Source organism: Polypterus senegalus, chromosome 14 (genome assembly GCF_016835505.1).
Source record: "Polypterus senegalus isolate Bchr_013 chromosome 14, ASM1683550v1, whole genome shotgun sequence".
NCBI lineage: Eukaryota > Metazoa > Chordata > Cladistia > Polypteriformes > Polypteridae > Polypterus > Polypterus senegalus.
The window spans coordinates 17,856,229-17,868,563 of record NC_053167.1 but is presented as its reverse complement, the minus strand read 5'-3'; positions in this window follow the sequence as shown (position 1 = coordinate 17,868,563).

The following is a 12,335-nucleotide window of genomic DNA, read 5'->3' as shown; positions in this document are numbered from 1 at the left end:
TAGATCCAAATTACCTGTTTAGATTTCTCTGGTTCATGTTCTACCAACTGGTTATCTTCTATAATGATGACACCAGTCTCTGCTTTAGCAGTATGTTTTGTTGTTACAGAATCCATGTTTTGCTTCTTTCTAGTAAAATAAAACCGGTAATGGTGTGTCTCCATGTTGGACCAGCAAGCTCCAATGCTGCTACAGACCAGCAAGGACACTCGACTGTCCAAGCGACACAGGGACTATGGTTAGCATAAATAGTAGCCGATTAAAACCTTGCAAAGTGGCAGACTTAGCCAGCCTACTTCAGCTCGGTCAAAAGAATTGTTAGCTGTAAAACAAGCATTGGTGTCTCCTTTCTGACTTTGATATTGGTGGACACTGCCAGCCTGCTTGGTCTCTGTTATAAGGAGATAGATACCGGTGCTTGGTTTTACCCAAAGGGGAGACAGAAAAAAAGGAGAGGAAAAGAAAAGAAAAAACCAGCACAACTTACCCAATTCTTGTTAATGAGGAGCCCGGGCCTTTGGACCTAAATATCCGTCCTTAAATATGCTTTTGGGCGAGGCTTTTACAACGCTGGGGCCAATCAAAACGTTTTAAGAAAAGATTTTTTAAGATAACCCGCCAACATATTTTTAACCAATCAACAAACACATGCCTCATGTTAAGCCAGCCAATGGAATATCAACATGCTGCTTCGGGGGTGTGCTGAGCGCATCCAGCGCTTCCCAAATTCAGAACCGCCAATCAGGATACACACCAGGCGGCGATGATGTGAAGAATCTATGGCTAAAAGGCAATATGGCGCGACTGAAAAAATGTGTGAACCGGTCTGTCTTTTTAAGTGTGCATATTATCATAATTAAAATATTAATGTCTATTTAATTAATTAATATTATTCTGTCATAGCCACATAAACTAAATGGTAAAAAAATGGAATGCTCTTCTTGTCATTCTTAATACACACAATTTAATTTATGATACGCCTAGAAGTTGGTAAGACACACTAGGGCTAACGGTTTTGTAAATAAATCAAAATCCGGTAACGCGTTAATATTTATATATAAGTCATGAATGTGTGTACACGTTTAATTAGTCTTTTTATTCCTGGCATGATTAACTTGTACCTTTTATAAAGAAGAAAAAAGCATTATTTTGGTGCATAGCAACCATTTATTAATTAACTAGGATATGTTAAGACGTCATCGTGACGCTAACTTACACACTGTAGCTAAATACAGGTTAGTAACTATGCGTGGCAGAAACTTTCAGTGTGATGGCCCCTAAAATTTGGAATGCTCTTCCTATCTGCCTTCGCGAGTAAAAATCTATTATTCATTTCAAACTCCTACTAGAATTCCATTTTACCACTTAGTTTACTTGGCTATAATAGAATAACATACAGTAATGCATAATCATAATAATATACACATTTGAAAAGTCAATGTTTTACTTTTAGTAAACTTTTAGTTACAGGGCCCCTAAACTGTGGAATGGTCTTCCTGCTTCCATAAGAGATGCCCCCTCGGTCTCAGCCTTTAAATCCCAGCTGAAGACTCACTACTTCAGTTTAGCATATCCTGACTAGAGCTGCTGATTAACTGTACATACTGCATCTCTGTTGTTAGTCATTAGCACTATAACATAAGTAACATGAATAATTATATTTGAATACTAACCCTCACCTATTCTGTTTCTTTTCTCGGTACCCAAATGTGGCCATTGGTGCCACGGCCCACCTGCCAAGTTGTTTGCCTGCCTATGGTAAAGTCATCCCTGATGGAGGATCACAGGAATCATGGGAAAGAGGGGTCCTTTCATCGGAGCAATGTTTCAGCCGTGGCATGGCCAAATGGAGATGCAGCTAGATGGATGAGGTCTCCAGGACTCTAAAAATATCGAAACCTAATTATGTCATATCATCTACTGTTAAACCATAATTCTAAAATTTTTATTAGCCGGTCTTAAGGAATTGTTCTGTTGTATATATTGTATTGTATTGACCCCCTACTTTTGACACCTACTGCATGCCCAACCTACCTGGAAAGGGGTCTCTCTTTGAACTGCCTTTCCCGAGGTTTCTTCCATTTTCCCTACAAGGTTTTTTTGGGAGTTTTTCCTTGTCTTCTCAGAGAGTCAAGGCTGGGGGGCTGTCAAAAGGCAGGGCCTGTTAAAGCCCATTGCGGCACTTCCTGTGTGATTTTGGGCTATACAAAAAATAAACTGTATTGTACTTTTGTTGTCTGCCCGGACGCGAACCCAGATCTCCTGGCTTAGAAAGTGACAGCTCTACGTGTGCGTCACCGGCCAACACATGCTTCTAATGCTGTGGTTCATTTTTTTTTTTTTTTCTTATTCTTATTTTAAGGCACAAGTTTATCATGCCAGGCGTAAAAAGTCTAATTAAACGTGCACACCATCATGACCTATCTATATAAATAAAAATGTAAATGTTCGTTTGTTCAAAATCTTAAATCTCCGAAAGTTCTTCACCGATTGCTCTGAAATTTTGACACAACATTGCATTCGAATACGCGCGTTTATATGTACCTTCTATTATATAGATTTCACACCTGTGACAGGTAAAAATATGCTTTTTTTTGAAAAACAGTGCCATTTGTTGGACGTTACAGCAACACTGTAACTCCTTTAAATCGATCAAATACATTTGTAAGTACGTGAATAAAGGCAGCGACATGGCAGTTTTTGGCATGCAACCAGAAAGAAGTGATAGGAATGCGGTCATACATATCGATGAAATCGCACAGTATCAGGCTGGAAGATACATTAGCAGCAATGAAGCTGGATGGGGAATTCTTTCATTTCCCACACGTGAACGAAGTCCAGCTGTTGTTCACTTAGCCGTACATCTAGAAAATGGACAACGCGTTTATTTCACTGCTGCAAATGTGGAACAAATAGCCCAGAGTCCGCCGGCTACAACGTTAACTCTTTCTTCACGTTATGTCAAAATGACGCGTTTGCGAAAACACTGCTGTATTCGGAATTGCCTACGTGTTACACATGGAATGCGAGTAGAAAATCATTTGAACAGCGCAAACAAGGAGAGCGAGTCGACGGACAACCTGGCATATTCAAAGAAACTACGATAGGCAGACTGTACACCGTGCATCCCAAACAAGATGAATGCTTCTTTCTTCGCATGCTGTTGGTAAAAGTGCCCGGTCCAACGTCTTTCCAGCAATTGAGAATTGTCAATGGCGTTACACATGCCACTTTCCGCAGTGCATGTCAAGCTCTGAATTTATTGGAGAACGACCGACGCTGGGATGTATGCGTTAATGATGCGTGCAACACGTCACATCCAAATCAAATTCTTGCATTGTTTGCAATCATATTGACCGCCTGCTCTCCTTCACCTCCAACGGAGGTATGGGAGAAATATAAATCGCACATGGCTGAAGATATTTTCCGTCGAATACACAAGGGAAATTCAAATATGAACATGGATTTCACAACAGAAATCTACAACAAAGCGTTGATTGTGATTGAAGATTTGTGCTTAGAAATCGCGAACAAAGTTCTCAATCAATTGGGAATGCCATCAAAGAATCGATCTGATGCTGCTTCGTTCAATGTAGAATTGCGTCGTGAACAAAATTACAAAACTGGTGATCTTTTGTCGTATGTGCATATACCATTTCAATTTAAGAGGTTGCAATTCCCATTTTGATTGGCGTTTGCAATCACCATCAACAAAGCTCGGGGCCAATCTTTAGAATTGTGCGGTTTAGATCTAGACACGGATTGCTTCTCACATGGACAATTATATGTTGCGTGTTCTAGAGTCGGCAAACCACACAATCTCTATATCTGCACAGGCAATGGAACAACAAAAAATATTGTATACCCACAAGCATTGTGAAATTAAACATATTAGAAACGTGCGCTTTCTCTTTTTTTCTTTTCCGTTTAACCAGGCAGCCACAGCAACGCGTGGCCGGGAACAGCTAGTATATACATAAATATTAACGCGTTACCGGGTTTTTATTTGTTTATTTATTTATTTACAAGACCGTCTGCCCTAGCGTGACTTACCAACTTCTAGGCCTATCATAAATTAAATTGCGCGTATTAAGAATAACAAGAGAATTCCATTTTACCTTTTCATTTATGGGTCTATAATAGAATGGTACACCGTAATGCATAATATACACGTCATATTTTTCTTCCAGGTGCGAACTCCGATCTGCTGATTTAGAAAGCGACAGCTCTATTCGTGCGACACGGGCCAATACACAGATCAGCAACGCTGCTTCTTTTTTCTTAACATATATTAGTTAATTAATAAATGGTTGCTATGCACCAAAATAATGCTTTTTTCTTCTTTTTAAAGGTACAATTTAATCATGCCAGGAATAAAAAGACTAATTAAACGTGTACACACATTCATGACTTATATATAAATATTAACGCGTTGCCGGATTTTGATTTATTTACAAAACCGCCAGCCCTAGCGTGTCTTACCAACTTCTAGGAGTATAATAAATTTTGTGTATTAAGAATGACAAGAAGAGCATTCCATTTTTTTAACCATTTAGTTTATGTGGCTATGATAGAATAACACACATTAATATTTTAAGCATGATAATATACACACTTAAAAAGACCTGTCTTATTTTCGCTCTCGTCCCCAGACGCAAAACTCGGTCTCCTGGCTTAGAAAGCGGCTGCCGTATGAGTGCGCCACCATTGCATGTACAGTAGTATAAAGATTTTGTCTGTTACAGTTAAAATCATACGCTAACACCGTTTCCATTGACAGACCAGTTCACACATTTTTTTCAGTCGCGCCATATTGCCTTTTAGCCATCGACTCATCACATCATCACCGCCTGGTGTGTATCCTGATTGGCGGTTCTGAATTTGGGAAGCGCTGGATGCGCTTATCACACGCCCGGACCAGCATGGTGTAATTCCATTGGCTAGCTTAACATGAGGCATGTTTTTGTTGATTGGTTAAAAATATGTTGGCGGGTTATCTTAAAAAAATCTTTTCTTAAAACGTTTTGATTGGCTCCAGCGTTGTAAAAGCCTCTCCCAAAAGCATATTTAAGGACGGATATTTAGACACAAAGGCCCGGGCTCCTCATTAACAAGAATTGGGTATGTTGTGCTATTTTTTTTTTTCTTTCTTTTTTTTTTTTTTTTTTTTCCTCTCGCCTTTTATTTTCTGTCTCTCCTTTGGGTAAAACCAATCACTGGTAGCCATCTCCTTATGACAGAGACCAAGCAGTCTGGCAGTGTCCGCCGCTATCAAAGTCAAAAAGGAGACACCAATGCTTGCTCTACAGCTAACAATTCTTTTGACCGAGCTGAAGTAAGCTGGCTAAGTCCGCCACTTTGCAAGGTTTTAATCGGCTACTGCAGGGGTCCTCAATCACAGTCCTGGAGGGCCGCAGTGGCTGCAGGTTTTTGTTTTAACCCAGTTGCTTAATTAGAAAGCAATTTTTGCCAATAATTTAATTTCATGGCTTGTTAGAGCTTTAACGCTGCTATGTCAGGTAATTCTCATATCCTAGATTTTCTTTACCTTTCTAAGTCAAAGTGAACTTTATTGTTATCTCAACCATATAGAAGTATACAGATAGACAAAATTGCGAAGCGCAGGGTCCACAGTGTAACAACATGAAGTGCAAATGATAAATTAAAAATAAATTACATAAACAATTTAAAATTAAAACACAAAGAAGACAAGACATTGTGCAAAGACAAGACAAGGAAGTAGCAGGATTATATATGTGTAGTAAGCAATATCATCTAAATGATTTGAAGGCTAAAATGGATGAGTAATTCTCAGTTCTTCACTTTTTTCTCTTCACTTTCTTTCCAAGTATTTAATTAAACCCAATAGTGCATGATAAATACACACACAGGTGTAAATGGTAACAAGCTAAATGGAGAAATGCTGGTCTCTTTTGTCATTTGCCTGTCACTGCTAATTACGAGCAATTAAAAACCAAGAATGCAGCTGTTTACGACAAAAATATGCACTAAGGGTTCAAAATCTTAACGAGCGAGACAAGTAAAGTGAAGCAGAAGTGTTACTTGAGCAATAAGTGCTTCTTATTAAGCAATTGGGTTGGAGCAAAAATCTGCAGCCACTGCGGCCCTCCCAGACCGTGATTGAGGACCCCTGGGCTACTGTATATGCTAAGCATAGTCCTGTGTTGCTTGGCCAGTCGAGCGTTCTCTCTGGTCCATCACGGCATCGGAGCTTGCTGACCCCAGCTTACCCATGTCCCTGTGTCGCTTGGACAGTCGAGCGTCCTTGCTGGTCCGTCGCTGCATCGAAGCTAGCTGACCTCAGCTTACCCGTGTCCCTGTGTTGCTTGGCCAGTCGAGCGTTCTCGCTGGTCCGTCGCGGCATTTGAGCTTGCTGGTCCAACATGGAGACACACCATTATTTCTTTTCTTTTACTAGAAAGAAGCAAAACATGGATTCTGCAACAACAAAACATACCGATAAAGCAGAGACTGGTGTCATCATTATAGAAAATAACTAGTCGGTAGAACATGAACCAGAGAAATCTAAACAGGTAATTTGGATCTATGCCTGTCTAAAAACGTTCTTGGGCTTATAGACCTAGTTTATTTATGCTCCAAAGGGCTGGAAAGGCTAGACTTGTATCCTGTGTGTGTGCTATGCTAAAAATGTATAATCTCCTCTTTTCTTAAAGCTGTCAAGAGAAATGTGGATGATGTTATATCGGTGTTTAAGCAGGGAGAGATACCCGTTGATGCTTATGCACAATTGATTCAGCCTGCGAGGACCAGCTTTTTGTGGTCGGCTCTGTTCCAAACAGAAAATAGGCTTTCATAATTTAGTGAAATACAAATATGTAAAATATGTGCTGACAAACACTTTTATTTAGGGGTATTACTGGTTTGCAATTCAATTGTGTTCTCATACTTGTATACAGTTTTTGTGTTTTGTTTCTTTTCAAATGGGTTACTGATCTCTATACAAACAAGCTTGTGTGAATATTTTCCTAAGCAGTTTCATACTGTAATTTACCCAAAGTCTCTTTTGACAGATTTATGATTAGAATGCTAAAGAAATCTTTTCAATTAAGTTTGCAACATACAGTATAAAACATTATTGCCTGTGAGTGCATTACACCAACATAAACATTTATGATGCCCACATCATATATGTATCAGTGAATATTTTCCTGCTGTTTCTCCTGCTTTATTCATACACTGAAAAAACTATAATGTATAGCACACAGTGCTCTGAAAGCAAAGACTACATTGTAATTGCTATGTTTGGAATTTTGCTTCAATAAACTTGTTGTTTTAAGGCACCTTGATATCTTTTTTTTTTTCTCACCGTTTATGTATCCTGTTATAACAGATGGATTGGGTAAGATCATTAGGTAAAGGATGCAAACTGTGTGTGTCCTTGAATCATTCAATAATGTTATTGTTTTTAAGACACCTTGGTGTCTATTTTATGATTTGCTTTATAAAGGGTATGGTTTGGAAGGTGGTTGAGGTAATGGGATGCCCATGGTGTGTTTGGGCTGCACTGCCAGTTTTCTTGGGTGTGTAATAGATTCTCTCTCTAAAACCTTCTTGTAATCCTGTCTCTTGGTCTGTCACTTCATGCTCTCTTGTTTCCTCATTCATTAGTGTAAATTGTGCTTCCTGGGTGATGGAACGGAATGTTTTTTGGTTAAGTCAGTTCCACCAATGCCACTTCCCAATCTCTGGGCAGTTCTGTTGTCTTGGCTACCTGAATGGTTAATGATGCTGTCGTGTTGTTGGGAAAAGTTCTGGTCGATTTATGTCTGAATTTAGACATTTTTTCTTGCTTTCTCAACTCCTTGTCTTTCACTTCTGAAGCCTTGACCCAACTGTTAAATTTCTTGTCCCAACCAGGCCATTTTACCAACACATGCTTGTTTCTACCACACCTGTGAGTGGCTAGAATTTTCTGGATGCGGTACACCTGGTTAGCGTCGGGGTTTATTTTTTTTGTAACTCTTCTGCATAAAGTGTCCCTTGAATTTCATCACCTGTGTAATCTTTTAGTTTATATACAGGTTTGATCCATTTAAAACAGTCCACAATAATAAATATTTCATCTGTAAATGACTGCTCATAGCCTTTTTTGAAGACACCTTTTAATTTTGAAACTCAGAAATGATCACCTATTTTCAAAGTGCACGGAGTAGATTTTCTTTGCACTGACCTGCCATAGACTGTTTTCCAAACACTCAGAGCATTTTCTTAAGTCACATCTACAGGTCTTGTTTTAATCGTGGTGTGAAAACTGTGGTCATAACTGCAGAAAGTCTGACAGGTGTGGACTTGACCTGGACACAGACAGGCGGACATGTTGTTTGTCACCACCAAACGTGTTTATTTACAAATATATTTACAGTTAAATGGTCACTCAGACCCAGTCCAAAATCAGTGCACAAACCCCAACACAGTCCGGGCCGCCTCCACTCTCCTCTCTTCCTTGTTCTCCTTCCACCCGACTCTAGCCTCGAATGAAGGGAGACGGCCCCATTTATCCATTCCCCGGATGAGCTCCAGGTGTTTCCGACACTCCCCCGTTGGCCATGCCCCAGCGTGGCAGAAGTGCCGGCTGTTCTCCCGGCAGCTCTCCGGATGTCCTTTTAAGTCTTTCCCCCAGCACTTCCTGGTGTGGCAGAAGTGCTTAGGTAACAGGTCCCCAAGGCATTGGGGCGCCTCCTGGCGGTGACCACGGGCCCGTACAGGGTGGGGCTTCCATGCCCACAACCCGTGGCCCCCAAAGCAACCAGGAAGGCAGCCCCCACGTGATCCAGGGTGGGCGCAGACCCACATCCGGTCCTTCATGGCGTCCCAGCCGGGTTGTGGCCCCTGGCATCCCTGACACAGGACATCTATATACCGAAAAGTATTGGGATATGTAAAATATTTCCACATTTTGGACTTTAAGGTGCTATTGAATCGTTCTACTATACTAGACTTTACATCACTGTTCGTGACAAAATGTACAATATTGTTCTCTTTTAGTAGTTTTTTTACCAATGTGTTATAAAATTCTTTGCCTTGGTCTGTCTGTATCTTCTTAGGAACTCTACCCTGTCTAAAGATCAAACTAAAACCCCAATAAACTTCTTTCCCTGTCTTGGCCTTTCACAGCCCAAGCATATTTTGAGAGCACATCGATACATGTGAGTATAAATTTATATCCATCATTGGATTTTGAGTAATAAGACATCTCTAAATCTACTTGCCACTGGTCATCGATCGTTGAAACAATGGTTCTGTTTCTCTTGAACCTCAGCTGTGCTGGTTTGTGCACACTAAGTGTATTGTGCACTCATCCATTCCAACACGTTTTTTCGCTTGACATTTCTTTTTTTCCCCCATAGAGTGACTGTTAGATCGCCGGTGACGTATTTAAGTACAGTGTTAAAGATTGTTCAACTTCAAGGCTGAAGTCTCAAGACCTGTGTAATTCCTCAAACACTTGTCAGCCATTGCAGTCACAGAGCCGGATTGATTTTAATCAAGCATTATGTAAAGTCTGTTGTACCTTACGTGGTCTGCACCTGTGTAAGATATATTAACTGGGTCTTGTTTAGCATGCCGTTTGGGTTTCCGAATATCAGGGTGGGTACACTTGTCTTTTACTAGAATCTAATCCTGAGGAAATGCACCCTTGTGTTTCCAGCATCTGTCAACAGATCAGTATTAAAAGATTAATACACATGGTGTTTTATATGGTTAAACCCTTGTGTGGATTAAGAATTGTGAAACAGTAAAATTCATACTCTTAACTGTCTGAAGCAGTTTGTTGCTGAAGTAAATACTTTCGGCTTATACAAAAGATGCACCATGCAACAAAGTCCATGATTCGGACAGCAGGTTTTGAACTTGTCTCTAGTTACCATTACTGTTTTTTTTAAACCAACATTGATTTACAGAAACCTAAGCAAATTGCATTATCCATGCTAAACAAGATCTGTTTGTTATATTTTCTGTCGGCTAACTGTTTGTATTTTGTTTTGTTTCTGTTGTCAGAGGAATCAAGACTCGGCAGCTAGAACAAGGAAAACCAGGTCCCTGCCCAGTGTGACACGTAATGCAACCTATAGAAGGGTTTCTCCTTATCTGCTAGAAAAAGATTCATTCTGACCAAAATTGGTCACTCAATCATCTGGGCTTATGTGTTTAGCTCTGTTCAACATTTAGGGGAAAAATGTACTGAATGTCAAGGAAAAAAATACATACCAGATGGACACGTTTGTTATATTTGGTTCACTAAACCAATTATTGCATATAGACACAGCATCAATAAAGTTCTTGTTTTTAAGACACCTTGGGGGTATTCCAGAAAGCTTGGTTAACTTACCATTTGGTAAATCATAACCTCTGGGTTGATTTACCCCAAACCCGCATACCATGAGTATGTCGGTTCCAAAACACCTGAGAAGAGTAAGTTCAATCAACCTCCTACTGGTTACCCAGAGTTAATGCGCGTGCACCGTGCATACATAAAGACGTTTTCAATGGATCGCCGATTTCACGAGTCAAAACGGAAGATCAAGGAGAAAAAAAGCGAGCGGCATATTTCACAGAGGTGGAGTTGGAGGTGTTAATGCAGGCGTTTGAAGAATTCAAGCCTATCATAATGAAAAAAAGTAATACGGCTGCATCGGCTAAAGAAAGAGAGTTGGCTTGGCAAAAAATAACGGACAGAGTAAATGCGTGAGTGTATTAAATTGCAAAATTGACATCGCCTCCCTTTTATTATACTGTAAAATAATGAAACACCCCTTCCGCACCCTTTTCACTGTTAAATCACTTTTCCTGCCATTCATTTCTTTAGGTTAAAATAACAATGTGTATTGACTAGGAATATATGGTTTCTTATTTAATAAGGTGTAATCCGTCTGGATGCAGAAGAACTTTGAGCCAAGTCAAAATGAAACATAAAAACATACTGCAAAAAGGTAATAGTTGATTAATGTTATTAATGTTTTTATGCAGGCTGACTTTATTGAACTTTATTGAACACAAAATCCAGTTCTTACCTGCACATTGATACTATGAATAGATTTCCTATTAACATAGTCTCCCTCATTCATTGAAGGAGCTTTAATAGGAATGTGGGTGCCGTCAATGCACCCAATTACATTTGGAAACCCTGAAATAGAAAGTCATATAGGGAAGTATCAAGTGTGTGTGCAGGATGAATACATCTATAGATATAAATAGTATGACTACATATTAAATATGCGTCATGAATTTTACTACAAAGGACAAACCTGCCACTCTGTGGAATTCCTCTTTAATTACACGCAGAGGTTTATGGCCAGGGAACTGTACAAACGTGTGTGAGAAGTGTTTCAGTGCCAGACATACTGTGCGAACGGCTCTACACACAGTTACCTTTCCCACATGCTCTGTATCGCCCACATTATACAAAAAATGCCCTGAGGCAAAAAACCGAAGTGCTATGCACAGAATGTTTTCTGTGCTAAGCGCAGACCCGCGGTTTGTGACATGTGCAATATGCGGTGCCAAGAGATGGGTCAAGTAAATTAACGATTCTTTTAAAAACCGATAACGCTCTTTTAAAAAATCATTTGGAAATGAAAAGACATCAATACGCGGTCTTATTACTCTCTCCCGGCGGAAAAAACCTCGGATAATTTGTGCTTCCACGTCCACAGGATCGTCATCAAAAGTGCACGCCATGCTCAGTAACCTTCTGAAACAAACTTACCCTGGAACATAACCTGCTCGGTGGCAGGTTATCTTCAGAGAGTAAGCTGCTATGGTTACATACATACCCAGAAAGTTACCTCCGTTTTTGGAACCGAAAGTTGAGGTTATCCACTAACTTACCATTAAACTTACCCGGGTATGTCACATAACCTGCTTTCTGGAATACCCCCCTTGTCTTCTACTTTATGATTTGCTTTATAAAGGGCATGGTTTTCCAAGGTGGGCAAGGTAACGGGATGCCCATGGGGTGTTTTAGACTGTACTGCCAGGTTCCTTGGGTGTGTAATAGATTCTCTCTAAAATTTTCTTGTACATCCTCTCGCTGGGTCTGTCACTCACACTCTCTGTACACACACCCTGGTGCTGTACGCAGATAAGAGCAAGATGCCTGCTCCGCCCCATTGACTTACCGTTTGCCAGTTTACAGGGTCCCGAAGGTCCGTCTCGGATCACAAAGATGATCAGCCCCAGTTTTTAGGATCAAGGCTAAGATCGGCCAACCATTTTCCTTACGCATGACTGACAAAAGGGTCGATGCCGGTCAAACAGTGCACCCCACAACCGGTAGAGATCAGAGCGTGGGG